This window comes from Nicotiana tomentosiformis, chromosome 10 (assembly GCF_000390325.3).
Source record: "Nicotiana tomentosiformis chromosome 10, ASM39032v3, whole genome shotgun sequence".
Taxonomy (NCBI): domain Eukaryota; kingdom Viridiplantae; phylum Streptophyta; class Magnoliopsida; order Solanales; family Solanaceae; genus Nicotiana; species Nicotiana tomentosiformis.
This window is the reverse complement of record NC_090821.1, coordinates 1,305,876-1,323,544: the sequence shown is the minus strand read 5'-3', so window position 1 is coordinate 1,323,544 and position 17,669 is coordinate 1,305,876. Positions and strand designations below refer to the sequence as shown.

Here is a 17,669-nt window from a genome sequence, read left to right as displayed (position 1 = left end):
TAGTGGCTTAAGTGACCCAGTATTCTTAGCATGCATGTTAAAGCTCAGCATATTCTTTGAGGATTCCTAGCAATTGGTTGCATGTGGAATGTGTTGCTTCTTCAATTTCCTTTATTTATTTTCTTGCATTTATACGAAAAAAACCAAAAATGAGCAGGAGAGTCTAACATGGGCTCGTGGCGGAATGGGTATTCAAAATTTGTAACTTTTTTTTAGATACTCTAGCAGCCATTGACCTCGACTCGGAGTATATATAGTTTCATAGAAAAATTGAAGAAGCGAGAAAGCACCCATCATACTTTATGTCGGGTGGGTGCTTTGGTTAAGGATGAGCTTCCGAAGGTTTATGGAAGATTAGGGGGCGAGAGTTCCAATCCGACACCCAACATGCCTCTCTTTTTTTTTATATAAACTGGACAATTTTATTAAACAACAGTTAGGGCGTACAATAGTTATGATCCTGGGGATCATTACAAGAGGTTGATAATTCATGCATTGCATGCTCATTACCAACTTTGGCTACAAGTCTACAAGCAAAAATAGAGATAGTCTTTACATAAACATTTTCTCCCTTGTCCGCCAGCATCCTGGCCATGACATAGGGTGGGGGAGAAAACAAAAGACATATTTTATTGGAAGCAGTAAGGGTCTCTGCATGCTTTGCTAATAGATGAGCTACTTCATTGCTTTGTCTGAAGTTATGCTCGATCACACTACAAGAAATATGAGATACGACGATATTTAATTATTGACACTCGTAATAAATATTGGGAAAAAGTTAATTTCTTGACGTTTTTCAAAAAATGTTATTTAAATACAACATTTAATGAAAAATGACAAAAATATTCTGACATTTGATTTAAATGTCACATTATTAGGAGTAAAACGACATTAACAAGTGACATTTATAATAAAATGTCAAAAAGTAATTTCTTTTTCCAATATGAGAAATTAAATCTAAGTTTAAAAACATTGAACCCTATTTCGAGGGTATTTCGATAGGTTTAAAAGCTGGTCAAACTAGATTTTAAGCTTTTTTTATTTTGTGGAGTGTTTGGCAAAAAACAAAAACTGCTTTAAAAAAAAAGCTAAAAAGTGCTTTAAAAGGTCAAAAGCAACAAGTTGGGTGACCCCAACTTTTCCGATTTTGGCTTAAAAGCCATTTTAGTTTGACCAATAAAATTACTTTTTTTGTCCATTATAAGTTTTCATAATACTAAAATTACCCTCCGTCAAAGAAACCCTAAAACATTTTACTTCTTCTGAAGACAACCGTTCCTTTTCTTTCCTCTTCCTCTCTGCTTCATCTTCATTTTTCTGCACTTTTCCTCAAGTATTTCAGTGGAAATCAATCCTCGTTGTTTTCTGACTCAAAACATGATGTTGAACAGCCTACCTTCTAAATGAGTTACTAGTTAGCAAAAAAACATATTAAAAACGAGGACCCATTACTGCTGCTAATTATCGTATTAGAATCAAGGACCCATAACTGCTTTTTCCATTCATCACGCCCAATTGTATTCACTCAATGCTGATTTTAAATGCATACTGTGTTTCCTAAATCTCTTAGGACAAAAGAACAAACATGACACAGAATATTAGCATGCCCGAAATCCACAACTTTTAGTAGACATTTGTCAAATTTATTGAAATATTTTTATTAAGAGAGAAATTTCTTCTTTGTCAAGAGAATGGACAAAAAGGGAAAGAGGAATTCAATAAAATAATTTGATATTTTAAATAGGTTTGAGACTTTTATGAAAGTTTACTTGATTGAAAGTGGTGATAAATGAGCATTCAAGAATCATATTTATAAAAATTATCTAAAGTAATCAATTAAATTGAAATTAAATTAAAATATAAATTATTTTTTATTTGAATTAATTTATAATTAAATATATTGTAGTAATCAGTTTCTTTATAATGTTAACAATTTTAAGGATATTTTTATCTTTTTAATAGAAAAAAGTGTTTGCCAACACTTGTTTATCAAACACTTCAACAACTTTTTTTAAGTTTCAACACTTTTATCCAAACAAGTAACTATTTATTTATAAAATAAGCTCCAACACATTAAAAGTTATTTTTAAGCAAAAACCACTTTTTTTAAGACAATCCAAACTGCTCTTCGTCTAGGACTGTTCAAGCCGCCGAGGCACTATGAAACTTTCATCTCTACATCTTCCATTCATTCTTATCCCAATTCGCATGTAAAGGTATTTCAAATCAATCGAAGATTTATAAATCTCAATCTTCTATATTTTGATTCGTGGCTGCTTTTGACTGTTTGTCCTTAACCCTAGATTTGTGATCTATTTTGATTCTTTGAAACGTTTCAAACATAGAAGGGCCGCCAGCCAGATCTAAAATTTCAGCCACTAGCCGTTGTCAGTCTCGCAATTTCCGATCAGATTCATCTAATATAACTCGTGCTCTGTAAGTTTATCTTTTTCTTTTCGAGTGAAATGAGATTTGTGCTATTGTGATAACTAAAGCCCTTGAACTTTTTGTATCTCTTTCGTTGTTTATTTTAATCTTCTATATATTGGTGAATTAGCCGCAAAACAGTTTATAAGCATGGTAACTGTGACTTCTTATCAGGTAAACTGACATTAATGTTGTTTTGCCTTAATCTGTTTAGTGATAATTTTCTTTTTTGATTTCAGACCTTGGATACATTAGTTTTTTGAAGTTTGTGAGATCAATTACTATTGTGAAGAACCTTGTCTTAGAGAAAGCATGGAACACTTCATCAGGAAAACACATGGATGCTTGAAGCTTTGAATTACTGGTGTTGAAGTTTTTTAGGAAAAAGTTATGATTATGTAATTGTAGTTGCATGTTGATGTAATTGTTGTTTTATTTTAATTATCTATGGTGTTACTGGCGTGTGGTTATATGCCTTTTGGAAAGTTTTGAAATGAACAAAAATTAATTTATTGCTTTCTACACTACATAAAAGAGCAAAAGAGTAGTAGTTTTGACACTTATAACAAATGTATTTATTCTAATGGTAACCATAAATATTGATAGTGATATTAATATTCAAATCATATGTGAAAAAACTATAAATAATCTAGTGACATTTCTATACATGTCACGAACAAGATAAGTTAAGAGCTTAAATTATTAACATTTGAAAATGTCGTAAATAAATGTCGGTAGTGAGTTGCCGACATTAATTTAAATGTCGCAAATTAACGACATTGAAATTTTCGATAAATGTAAAATAAATGTCGGTAAACAAGTTTGTGATATTTAAGTGACTTATGGCGACATTTATAAAATGTCGTCGTATCCCGTATTTGTTGTAGTGTCACCACCATGCCCATTACAGATATTAACAACCTCGATTAGGGCACGTATTTCCTGACCCCTTTTAGTGAACTGCTGGACCGTGACTATGTTATGGTTATAGAGGATAACCATACCACCTGCTTGCCCTTCTGTCGGGACTTCTATAAGTTCTGAGAAGTTGAATTCATTGAGTAGGGTTGCATGTGCCGTCATCCTAGTTTCTAACAAGGCAACCATGCATGGCCTATGGGTGTCAATAAATTCCCTAAAATTCCTACGAAACTCGTCATTGTTTGCTCCCCTAACATTTCAGAAAATAATGATGGTGGCCCTAATCATTTCTAAGGTTTGGTGTTGGTTGACATTAGCTTCCATTTCCACATTGTTGTGGTTCCTCCTCCTCGATGGTACAAGTATCACTGCTTGTTTTCCCACTGTTGGATCCTGTAGTGGCCTTATGTGCATTGAGTATTTGTACATTGTACTGGGGCAGCTGAAGATGTACTTCTTGCTCCACAATTCTGGGAAGAGCAATATTTTTACCTCGTTTAGGCTTGAAAACTCCACACTCGATTCCATACCTTGTTGTGGGAGTTCTTCTTCTTCCCCTACTTGATTTGGCACTGGGTTCATGTTTGGTTCTTGTACATTGGCTTAGTGATTCGGGTGCAAATTGACTGGGTTGAGATTTATTGAATTGGCATGTTCTTGCTTTGCATGGAGGTTCCAGGGCATGAAGATAGGATTTAGGTTTGTATTTTCCTCCGATGGAAAGAAGGGCAGGTTCACTGGGAGGTTCATTGGTCTGTGTTGGTTTGGAATTTGTGGTAGGTTCCACTGGTCTTGCATTGCATGAATTAGTGTGTGATGCATGTTGGGAGCTAGTGGATGAAGGATGTTGTTGATCCATACTTGGTTTGTATAGTTGTTCATCGCTAGATACATTCCCTCCGAGATTAGTTGGGCTAGGCATCGTGAATTTTGAATTATTATCACCATCTCTTGGCCGTTGATTTGGATGTTGAAGGTGATGGCATAGCCCAGTAGACCCGCTTCTAGCCAAGAGTTTGGTTGATAATTTTGTGATTGTGGAGTGGATGTGAAGAAGAAAGGTTGATTGGGGAGATGGGGTGGCAGTGGTGGTAGGTTGCCCATTTTTTGGTTCCTTAGTTGGTGAGGAACATGTACTAGCCTGGACCTCCTCCTCGCTGTAAATGGTAACCTTGGCATCTTTTTATCTAGTAGAGGGGCTTATATTGGTATTTTCCTTGGTATTTAGTGGTGCAAAGGTAGTGATTATTTTTTTAGGTGTAGGTTCAATTTGCATGGAGATTGATTGGAGTGGCGTGTGAGATTTAAGGGGATTTTGTGAAGATTTGTTTGATGCCACTTGTTCCAGTGTTTCTTCCATTTGGCAATCCATCTTTGCCATAGACAAGCGATTTTTGACCATATTAGGTTTGGTGGTGGGGCTAGTGCTAGGAGATTGCCTATTGGAAGATTGTGTAGATGAATTAAATAAATTAATATTATTAATAGTAGTAGATTTTGTAGTATTATTTTGTTTTAATAGGTTTTGTTCCAATTACTAGGGTGAAGTTTTCAAAGTTTTAACAGTCTCCTTCACGTGTAAGGAGATAATATTAAGGGTGTCCATTTTCATGTGCATGCATTGGTTGGAGTCTTGTGTAACCGGTATTCTGGTGGTAGTTTTGTCACAAACCATAGGTAATTCTTCTAGAATGGAAAAATGGTTTGAAGACTATAAAGCTTGTTTGGAGGGGGGATTACCGGTTCTCCAAGTAGATTGCTTGATCTTGTTGTCAGGATTAGAATGATCAAATGCTTCATTTTCAATATATCTAAGTTTTTGAGTGTTGAGAAATTTACCTGTGTCAGCATCAAATATTCTTGCATTAATACCCGATGTTGTTGCCTTGGATGGTGGTGTGGAACGTGTAGTGATTGCCTTATTTTTGGAGAATGAAACTGTTATCCAATCTCCTTGACAAATGTCCCGTGTGAGTGTGTCTTGATTTTCCTGTAGCACTTTGGGCTGGATAGGCTGCATATTTGAGAATTGGCATTAAATACAGTTGTGGACTAATCTATCACATTTCTTGCATAAAAAATTTTCTCCTTCGTAGTGAATTTGTTGTTTATATTTCTCAATGTAAACAAAAGGCTTAACAGGCATATCCATCGGAACCGCCACACACAACCTTGCATAACGAGCTCTTAATGTTGATTAAGTACATGCATCAATTCTAAGCAACCTTCCAATTTTATTCTCAATTTTTGTAATATGGTAGCTTCATAAAATTCTGTTGGTAGTTGAGGCAGACGAACCCATACTGCCGAGAATAATTGTTTGGCTTAACTTGCTACAAATTGAGGTTCCATTTTTGTATTGAAAAGAAAAAACCATTTATGAACTATGGACCATTGTTTAAAACCTTAGACATGTTTTCCTCCTTATTGAATTTAACAATAAAGTAATCTGCTTCAAGGTCCATGAGGTTGAAATTTTCAGTAGGCCTCCAAAATTAATGTATTTTCCTCTAGAGATATTGGTGGATGATGCGCTTACCCATAAGCTTAATAATGAGTGAAAATTTTCAGGGTTGGTAAATACGTTGGAGATCTTCTACTGATAGGTTGATTCTTAGATTTTCACTAATTTCTTCAATTTCTTACGTACACAAACTTGCCTGGGCTAGATCTTTCATAGGGGTATCGAGTTGCATAGATTACGTGTGAGGTTCTTCAGATTGCATAGATATATGTGGTATATGTGTTGCTTCTGAGTCCATTAGTAGCATCTCCTTGAAGGAGAGTGTAGATGATTGGGTTTATGTGGTCGAAGTAGTAGGCAGTGATTTAGTCTCTCCTAGGACAATTTTATAATTACCTCTAACTGCAATGGCGATGTCAGGCGGCTTAGGGGAAATTTTTTGGTGTTGATTGGGGGAGAGTGGGGGGTTAGTCATTAATACAAGAGGTTGAAGATGATGATGTTTCTAGAAAGAAGTCAGACCTTCTCTCTCTATAAACTTTTGATCAATTTAAGATAGAGAAAATGGCCTTACCCAACATGCCCCTTTACACATGCAAATAAATTTCTTATACTCTTATATTTTCAAGCTACTTTCTCTTATTTGTTCTATGCAATTTTCACTAGCTACTTTTTTACCCAACTAGTTTTAATATACGCGCGTTGCACGTGTGTATAGTGTCTATCAACTAAAAATATATACATGTGACGTTAAAATAAAATGCAATATTTATTTAAATGATGAAAATATTTTTTCTCACTCTAACATAGTTGTTGTATTCATTATCATCTCAATATGCATAGATGATGAATTTAGTTAAATTAATTATATATATTATTTTATAATTATACATATCTTATAATATGATATACACATATGTTAAATTGTGTCTCATCTGATATCTTTTTTAAATAAATTTTGTCTTCTACTATTTTATCCTAATTTCTTAAAGTTAAAATTTTAACCATTTTAATTCTTAATACTATAACTGATTTTATTTTATATTATAATTGTTTTTATCATCGATGGTATTTTTATTAAAAATAATTATGTACTCTAAGATTTGTGTGAACTTGAAAATTTATTTTACATATACATAAGTTTGGAAAGGAATAAAAAATTGGATTATTTTGCTAGTCGGTTAATTTAAATCCGGGGAAAAAGTTGATTCAAATTTTTAGATGCCAAGTGATTAGGGTTCATGAATTGAGACCCGTGAATTGTGTGAGCCTTGAGGTTTGGTACCTCGTGGGGACTATTGAGTAAACCTGACGCGAAAGCAGTTACTCTTATCAAGTTGTTATTTGTCTTTCCTTTGTTTGTTTTTCATTGGATTTAAACTGTAACCAGCTTACTCTATTGTGTTATTACTTGTGGTGTCCCGTTGCAAATTGTTGCTTCTATTTCCTATTGCAAGCACCGTATTATTGTTGTCGTTATGCGTAGTTCTGTAGATATATCATACTATGTTAGTCCTATGCCTATACTTGTTCAGGTTATTTAGTCCAGTAGGTGTCTTGACTGTCCCTCGTCACTACTCTACTGATATTAGTCTTGATACTTATTGGGTACCGTTGTGGTGTACCTATACTATACTTCTGCACATTTTTGTACAGATCCAGGTAATTCAGAGTTAGTCGATCGCTAGCTAGCTATACGGATCTTGCTGTGGAGACTCAAGTAAACATGATGTTGCGTTCACAGGCCTCTGAGTCACCTTCTATATTGTACTTGCACTGTTTATCTTTATTTCGAAATAGTTGTATTTAGAGGATTTTTGTAATAAACTCAGTAGAGCTTATGACTTGTACTACCGGTTTTGGGAATTAAAATTGTGTATAAAATTTTTATTTTGTATTCTTCGTTTGATGGTTGATTTCTTCTATTAATTCAGTAAGTGCTAGGCTTACTTAATCTTAGATACTAGGTGGCGTCACGACATCCTACGGAACAAAACTGGGTTCGTGACCTAAATAATACTAACAAGCTTCAATATTGCAAATTTGTGATCGCTTGATCTTGGATAAATTAGTTGCGGTTACTATAAAAAAAAAAAATTAACAGTAACCTAGAGCCTGCAATCAAGCTTCTGTAAATAAAACGAAATGCCATATATCTTGAGAGAGAGAGAAAAGTAAAATAAAAGACAAACAAAAATAAAAGGTAGATATTATGAGCCAGTACCAGAATCTAGGATAATGAAATCAGGGGCGGAGCTAGAGTATTGGGAACGGGTTCAGCCGAATACAGTAGCTTTGGTTCGAACCCCTATATTTATCTTAAAAATCCATTGAATATGTATAAGTTATTAATTTAGAACTCAGTAACTTAAAAATATTAGAATTCCACCTCTGAATGAAACACAATAATGAAGATACAGATGCAATGAGAAACCACACAGATTTGGAGGTATTATTAAAAAAGATGGAATTGGAGATTTATAGGCTGGCTATTGATCAAATTTATTAAAGATAAGAAAGAAAGAATTAGAGGTATGCATTGACCGGAAACGTGGTACAACATCCGAAACTAATAAAATATGAAAAAACTTTAGATATTTTTTAAAGCAGGTGCCAAAATAAACGTCTCATCACATGAAAAAAATGCAAATTATTTGTTTCTACTGGCCCATGCAGGTCTCGGAACCTGCGACCTTCGCGTTATTAGCACGACGCTCTAACCAACTGAGCTAATGGGCCAAATTATTCGGTTTTTCTGTTATGTTTTTAATAATGTTGTTTACACCTTTTAAACTTTCTACACTCTTCAAAAATTGAAAGATGATGTTATTGAAGGAAAAAGGTGGGGGGGGGGGGGGGAGGGAAAAGGTGGGACAAAAATTGAATGGAGATTGGAGAATCAAAGGGATGACAGATGATGTTATAAAGTTCCTCTTTTTTGATTCTTTCCAATAAAATAAATTAGCTAGCTAGTTTTCCCTTCTTTAGCTCCATGTAAGTCTACATTGTTGTGTTAATGTTCATTCATTAAAACAATCAAGCATTAGACTTGCAGTAATATTTCTTACTTCATATTTTCATTGCAATCATGTTATTGAAAGCCAATTCGAAGCTTTAATTAAGTCGATATTCATGTTTATCTCATATGTCTACGGGTTAATTTCACATATTATCACAAAATTTATCTACTATAAAAGTGCGTAAAGTGATAACACTATTTTTTGCAATGTTAAAATACGAATAATGTGTGAATTACTCAGAAGTACAAATAACTATAGGTTAAAGTATTGGCACTAAGTTATGACACGTCACTCGCATGTCAATACTTTGTCACTCTATCATTTCACGTCAAAAAAGGAATAAGCAATGCTTTAGTACATATAGTCAAATGTATGGGGTAAAATTGATTGATAATAGATGATCGAATGGTAAATTAACGCGTAGAATCGAAGATAGGCAAATGACGAGTTAGGAAACAACCGATACCGGATATAACGTGTGTGATCGGTACCGAATAATTCCGCACGTAGACGACGATAGAAGTTCAAAGATTTGTCATCTGATAACATTAAATGAGGGAATATTCGCTAACATTAAATGAGCGACTGTTGCAGAGAATATTTACATTAAATGCATGTCGTTATATGTTCATCAAATATCAATGACTCTTTTGTTCTCTTTTAAGAGTTTGATCATAGGATCTTGTTTTTCTATGTATAGCTATAAATAGCGGGATCAACAACCATTGTAAGGACATAAAATATTCTGTACACAAAAGTTATACTTTACTATTTTGCTCTCAATTTAACAACTTTATCATCGCTTTATTATTATTTTTGTCCCTGTTCTCGGAAAGGATGAGTTCGGAACCAGACTTGTTTTCTTCTTTAATTTCAATTGTTAAATCTTAGTTTTAATCTTATTTCGGTATCATTTTTTAGATCAAATCGATTCTCTTATTTATAAACCACGTTACAAATTCAACTGTACAGTTTTACGGGTAAATAATATATGTAAACATTGAGATGGTGAGAAGTTTGAGAGTACCACTAGTGTGTTTCCTACATATTCGATACTTTATATGAATAGAATACAAGTATTCTAATGTAAAGTTTCCATTAGTCTAGACACATAAGAATGTTCTCCCTGACAGGTATGGGGGAATTTGATCCAAAATAGCGTTAAGAATAGAACTTATTTCGCTCCCGTTTGGCTATAGATTTTGGCTTCATTTTTATATAAAAAAATATATGTGAAAACAATATTTGTTTATAAAATATGATCATGTTTTGGGAAAAAAACATTCAAAAAAATTCAAGTTCCCAAAGACGGGTTTATGGCAGTTTTAATTTTGGGTGGAACTTTTTCTCCCACTAACAAAACTTAAACTTTTCTTCAAATAAAATGCATGTTCAAACACAACTTCAACTTTCGAAAATTATTTTTTAACACAACTTCAAAAACTTTTTTTTTCAATTAAATCTATGTCCAAACACTAGATTCATATTTCACAAAGTAATATTTCAAGCCATATAAAAAATACTAAATTGGACTTTGAGAAAACTATTGCACCTACCCGTCCTTAATCTATGAGCTAAGGTTTAGGTAGTGAGATATAAAAATTTATTTTCATCTCCCATTTAATGCAGGTTAAAATAAATATTTCTATTACACACAAAAAAAATACTCATTTAATTATTCAAACTAATAATAAGGTATCTAACCCTAAACATAAATTTAATTTGTACTCTATCTTAAAGACTTTTCATTAATGATGATTCTCCTTTATCATACTGCATTATGTTTTCTCAAATTGGACTTTGAAAAAAAAAAATCATTAAACCTACCAGGAAAAAAAAAGTCTAGGAGCTAATTGTTGAATTTTGACAAGATTAATGTGAAGTAGTGTGAATATTTGAAGCCCTCTTTTAGGAAGAAATTGGTAGATGCATTTTTCATGTATTTACATTGCATGTTCACACTTAATATGGTGTCATGCATGACATTATTAAAATCATTTCCCTTCTATAAATATCAAGGGTTTTGTTCATTTGAAATCATCTCTCACTTGCCTTCTTATCTCCTAAGGAATTTGAATCTTCTTTCTCTCTTGTAGTATTTCACTTGTATTTTTGGAGTAAAATAAATTTGAGTTGATTGTGTCCGAGGACTAGGCAAAAATCAAATTTTGCCGAATCTCGTTAATTTCTGGTGTTTATTTTATTATTGTCTCATTTACTATTTATTGGCTACATTTAAATATAGTAGTTGTGATTTAATCACTCTCTATATATTCGGCTTCCGCAACAATTGGTATCAGAGCCAATATTCTATCTTAGTATGCTCTGTGGTTGCAGCATAGTCTGAACTTCCACATCAGAAAAGAGTTACTTTGGTGTTTTGTACTGTCAATAAATAAATAATATCTGTAGCAAAAATGAGAGATAATAAAAATGAAGAGTCCACATCGGGTGTCAGTAATACGTCGTTGGCATCTTTGTTTATGACAAGAATTATGTCAAATGCGAAATTTGCAGTTAAAATTTTTGACGGGACATGATATGTCGGGATGTGGAAAGCTGAGGTTCTTGATGTCCTTTTTCAACAAGGGCTAGATATTGCCATAGAAGAAAATAAACCAGACAGTATCAGAGAAGAAGATTGGAAAATTATCAATCGCATTGCTTGTGGTACCATTTGATCTTACCTCGCAAGAGAACATAAGTATTTATACACAAAAGAAACTTCTGCAAGTAAATTGTGGAATGCATTGTAGGATAAATTCTTGAAGAAAAACAGTCAAAATAAACTTTACATGAAAAAAAGATTGTTGCGCTTCACATATGTTTCTGGTACTACAATGAATGATCACATCACCAATTTTAGTAAGTTGGCGACAGATTTGCAGAATATGGACGTGACCTTTAGTGATGGAGATATGGCCTTAATGTTATTAAGTTCACTTCCCGATTAGTACGAGCACCTCGAAACTACTCTACTTCATGGGAATAATGAAGTATCTCTCAAGGAAGTTTGTTCTGCCTTGTACAACTATGAACAAAGAAAGAGAGAAAAACAAAAGAGTGGAGAATGATAAGCACTGGTCGTGAGAGGTCGTTCTCAAAAATCATATGAGAACGAAGAAAAGAAGATCCAAGTCAAGATCGAGACCCAACAAAGATGAATGCGCCTTTTGCGGGAAAAGGGCACTGAAAGAAAGACTGTCCCAAGTTAAAAAATAAGGCCAAACCTAACAATGGGAAGGTTGTCATGGATTAAAATGTAGCTGATTGTGACGACTCTGATTTATCACTAGTTACAACTGAGCCATTCAAACCATCTGACATATGACTGATGGATTCAGCTTGTAGCTATCATATGTGTCCCAACAAGGACTGGTTCGTTGATTTTCAAGAAGGAGAATGTGGAGTTATTCACACCGCAAATAAAAATCCTCTTACCGCATATGGTATTGGTTCAATCCTATTAAGGAACCATGATGGATTGATCAGAACATTAACAGATGTTCGATACGCACCGGATTTGAAGAAAAATCTCATTTCTGTAGGAGCCCTAGAGTCAAAGTGGCTCAAAGTCGTTGCAGAAAATGGGGTAATGAGAATATGCTTTAGTGCACTAGTGGTAATGAAGGGAATTCGGCGAAATAATAACATGTACCACTATCGCGGTAGTACAGTTATTGGAACAACAATAGTGACATCTAGTGATGACAAGGAGGCAGAAGCAACCAAGCTATGGCACATGCGCTTGGGACATGCTGGAGGAAAATCCTTAAAAATTTTATCAGATCAAGAATTGTTAAAAGGAGTAAAGACTTAGAATTTAGAGTTTTTGTGAGCATTGTGTCAAGGGGAAACAAACAAGGGTTAAATTTGGAACAACAATCCATAATACTAAAGGTATTTTGGATTATGTTCACTCTATGTTTGGGGTGCTTCCAAAACACCTTCATTAGGTGGGAAACACTATTTTGTAACCTTTATTGATGACTTTTTCCGGAGAGTATGGGGTGTATACTATGAAAATCAAAGATGAGGTATTGGAATTTTTTTTCAAATGGAAGGCGATGATAGAGACTCAAACAGGCAGAAAGATAAAGTGTCTTCGCACAGATAATGGTGGAGAATACAAAAATGATCTTTACAATAAGATTTGTGAAGATGATGGCATTTTGAGACATTTCACCATCAGAAATACACCATAACAAAATGGAGTGGCAGAACACATGAACCAGACTTTGCTAGAGAAAGTTCGGTGTATGTTGCCCAATGCTGGCTTGGGCAAAGAATTTTAGGCTGAGGCAATAACATATGCATGCCACCTCATTAATCGTCTACCATCTGCCGCTATTGGTGGCAAGACACCATTTAAAAAATGGTATGGAAAACCTGCTGAAGATTATAATTTTTTACATGTGTTTGGCTCAATTGCATACTATCTTGTAAAAGAGTCAAAATTGGATCTGAGAGCAAAGAAAGCTATATTTATGGGGTTTACTTCTAGAGTCAAAGGATACTGATTATGGTGTCTAGAGACAAGAAAAATTATATTCAGTAGAGATGTTACCTTTGATGAATATGACATAACAGATAAGGTGACAGTTGAATATGTCAAACAAACTGATGGTGCTTCAAAGTAGGTGGAGTTTAAGGAAAAATTAATTTTTCCAACACAGGGAGAAAACGAGGAAACGATATAAGATTTTTCCCTGGAAGAAGAGTCAGTGGAATGGGAGATTCTAACTCAGGAACCCCAACAACAACTTGAATCAATAGCAACCAGCAAACCAAAAAGAACAATAAAGAAACATGTTCGTCTCATAGAGACGGTGGCTTGTATAGTCTCAATTGTAGCCAATGGTGTTCCTACCAATTATAAAGACGCAGTCCGAAGTTAAGAAAAAGATAAGTGGAGGATTTCCATGAATGAAGAAATGCAGTCCCTTCATCAGAATTGCACATAGAAATTGGCCAATCTCCCGAAGGGCAAGAAGGCAATTGGGTGCAAATGGGTATTTGTAAAGAAAAAAGAATTTCCTAACCAAGAAGAGGTTCGCTACAAAGCAAGATTGGTGGCCTAAGGGTACACTCAAAATGAGGGAATTGATTACAATGAGGTATTTTCTCCGGTCGTGAAACACTCATCCATTAGAGTTTTGTTGACTTTGGTAGCACAATTGAATTTATAACTAGTTCAGTTAGATATAAAAACTGTATTTTTATATGGAGACTTGGAAGAGAAAATCTATATGACTCAGCCATAAGGATTCAAAGTTGCTGAAAAGAAAAATATGGTGTGCAAACTTGAAAAATCATTGTACGAATTGAAATAATTTTCTAGACAATGGTACGAACGTTTTGATAAGTTTATGTTGCGGCAAAAGTACAGAAGAAGCAAATACGATCATTGTGTGTATATTGCGCAAGCTTGAAGATGGATCCTTCATATATCTTCTCCTATACGTTGATAGCTTCCAAAAGTCAAGAGAAAATTGAGAAGTCGAAGATTCAACTACGAAAGGAGTTTGAGATGAAGGATTTGGGTAAGGCGAAGAAAATTCTTGGCATGGAGATAAAAAGAGATAGACATTCAAAGAAACTCTATCTATCTTAAAAAGAATACTTGAAGAAAGTAATAGATCGATTTAGCATGAATGAGAATACGAAATCGGTTAGCACTCCTCTTGCTCCTCACTTTAAGATTAGTGCTGCTATGTCGCCGAAGAATGAAGCTGAACGAGAGTATATGTCAAGAATGCCATATGCGAATGCTGTTGGTAGATTGATGTATGCAATGGTTTGCACAAGACCTGATATTTCACATGCTATCGGAGTTGTAAGCAGGTATATGCATGATCCAGGAAAGGAGCATTGGCAAGATATGAAATAGATTTTATGGTATAGTTGTAATACTGTAGATATTGGATTGATTTTTGAGTAGGAAGATAGTTAGTATCTTATTGGATATTGTGACTCGAATTATGCGGGTGATTTGGACAAGCGTAGATCAACTACTGGTTATGTTTTCACTTTTACAAATACACCAGTTAGTTGAAAATCTACTTTGCAGTCAACGGTTGCTTTGTCTACTACTGAGGCAGAGTACATGGCAATTACGGAGGCTGTAAAGGAGGCAATTTGGCTTCAAGGATTGTTTAGAGATCTTGGTATTGGTCAAAAAAGCACCACACTATTTTGTGATAGTTAGAGTGATATCCAATTAGCCAAGAACCAAGTTTATCATGCAAGGACGAAGCACATTGATGTTCGATATCACTTTGTACGAGATATTATAGAAGAAGGTGGAGTCATGGTGCAGAAAATTCGGACTACAGACAACCCTGCCGATATGCTAACAAAAGTAGTGACTACGATCAAGTTTCAACATTGTTTGAACTTAATCAACATTGTTGAACTTTGAAGATTGAAGTTGAAGACACAATCAAAATTTATGAGTAAAAGAAAATTGCAAATGTGGAATCTTGCCAAGGTTGAGATTTATTGAATTTTGAAAAGATTAATGTGAACTAGTGTTGAAACAACCCCTCTACCCCAGGGTAGAGGTAAGGTCTACGTACACACTACCCTCCCCAGACCCACTAGTGAGATTATACTGGATTGTTGTTGTTGTAATGTGAACTAGTGCGAACATTTGAAGTCTCCTTTTAGGAAGAAATTGATAGATGCATTTACATTGCATGTTCACACTTAATATGATGTCATGCATGACATTATTAAGGCCATTTCACTTCTATAAATAGCAGTGATTTTGTTCATTTGAAATCATCTCTCACTTGCCTTCTTATCTCCTAAGGCATTTGAATTTTCTTTCTCTCTTGTAGTATTTCACTTGTATTTTTGGAGTGAGATAAATTTGAGTTGGTTGTGTCCGAGGACTAGGCAAAAATTAAATTTTGCCGAACCTCATTAAATTCTGGTGTTCATTTTATTATTATCTCATTTACTATTTATTAGCTATCTTTAAATATAGTAGTTGTGATTTAATCACTCTCTATATATTCGGCTTCCGCAACACTAATAAGGTCCAGATATTGTGAAATAGAAGGTTTCATTTTCATCTTCCCATTTAATCGTAGGTTAAAATAATATTAATCTCGCCGCACACAATAAACAGAAAAAAAATAATTCGAGCTAAGTTGTCTAACCTTAAAAACAAATTCGTACTCTATCTTAGAGGCTTTTCGTTCATGAAGAATCTCCTATATCATACTACTACAATATATTTTTCTATTCATTCCCTTTTAAATAAATTTCTATGCTGTAAAGTATATTTTCATTAATTGGGACACCTTTTTATATTGTCCATATAAAAGATTTTGTTTAGTAAATAAGAACGCATGCTTTATTACACGGTGATGCATAAAATTTAGTTACAACATGTTTGGGTGAACTGATTAAAAATAGTTGATAAATATTAGATGCTAAAAGCATTTAGGTGTTACACTAGCTAGATTTAAAAATAAAATAGTCCAATTTGGGAACATTACATTACTGTGTTATGCTCTACATTTTTACTAACCATAATTAGTCTTTTATGTTATCATTTGGATAGCAGAAAACCAACGCTTCTCTTCTTTACTTACATTGTTTCCCTTTGCTTTGACAAATTATTGAGAATGAAAATTGCATGAGTATGGTTAGTTTCAATTTTATAGAATTCTAATTTGATATTTATCACATAATGTTATTCTGTTGTATCTTCTTTACTTGGATGAAACTGAAAACTTTCATTAGACTCATTTATGCATGCAATTATGGGTTCGAACAAATTTAGTAGCATTTGTTCAGACTATGTATTTGTATTTAATTACGAACCTAATAATTATGACTAGCTATGTGTTCAGTGTCAAGTTCAGAACCATAAACTTTAAATTATGGTTCCACATCTATATACATATGTAATGTAATGTGCTAATTTCTCCCAAACTCCACAAATCAAGTCTGACATGGGAAGCAAATTTGAAATTAAAAAAAAATAAAAGGAAAAATCAAGGTATCTCTCATCTATATCTATACTATATTAAATGCACGAAGGTCCTTAGCGAAATATCGTTCGTCTTTTTTGCCCTTTTAGAATAGAGTTTATACAAGACAAAATAGTCATTTAATTATTCTCCTAGCTAATATTTAAGAGTTTGAAATTAAATTAAATTTTACTTATTTAATCTCCCCTTTATTTAAATTATGTATGAGGTCATAACCTTTAGGACTACCTCATATAAATCATTCCTTAATTTAAGCTACATAACATAGTATAATACTTTCCATGTCCACCCTTATAGGATTCGATTGATATTAATTTTTCCCTTATCTTTTGTAGTTTGTATTATTGTTAGCATGAGTAGATATTTAGTCGAAAGAAAAATTTCCCACAAACTTGATTATTAATAGTCTTAAATTGTAAAAAAACTAGGTAAATATCTCAAACAATATAGCTTACTTATTTACAATACTTACTTGACTCGATTTTTCTCTTTATATTTTCATGCTTCATTGCTACAAAATTTTCATTGTGACATTAATATCAGTCAGTTCAAGCTTTCATGTTTTAGCATTATGTTTAGTGCTTTTCGGTTGGTTGAAGCATATATGCATGATTATTTCGCACCATAATTGTATATAATTTTTCATCTCGAGATCTCGCATGTTCATCATTTTCAGGATTATAGTTAATATGTTTATACAGTATTATATCAAATTTTGTTGTTTACATTGTCACTTAATTTATTCATAGGAGTTATAGCGCCAATTTCTTTATTCGTAAATCTCTAAAAAGATCAAAGTATTCAAAACTTTACATAATCATAATACAAGTA

The 17,669-nt window shown here is 33.6% G+C and overlaps 1 long non-coding RNA gene and 1 other non-coding gene across 2 annotated transcripts; one reads left to right on the top strand and one right to left on the bottom strand.

Annotated features, from left to right (window-relative positions):
* Positions 1-2,058: 2,058 nt before the first annotated feature.
* On the top strand, positions 2,059-2,930 carry LOC104107121 (uncharacterized). Its single transcript, XR_688705.2, has 3 exons — positions 2,059-2,216; positions 2,304-2,436; positions 2,667-2,930. It is a non-coding gene; the product is annotated as an uncharacterized lncRNA (long non-coding RNA).
* A 5,546-nt stretch (positions 2,931-8,476) lies between these two features.
* Positions 8,477-8,551, bottom strand: TRNAI-AAU (transfer RNA isoleucine (anticodon AAU)). Its single transcript has one exon. It is a non-coding gene; the product is annotated as a tRNA-Ile (tRNA).
* Positions 8,552-17,669: the final 9,118 nt, after the last annotated feature.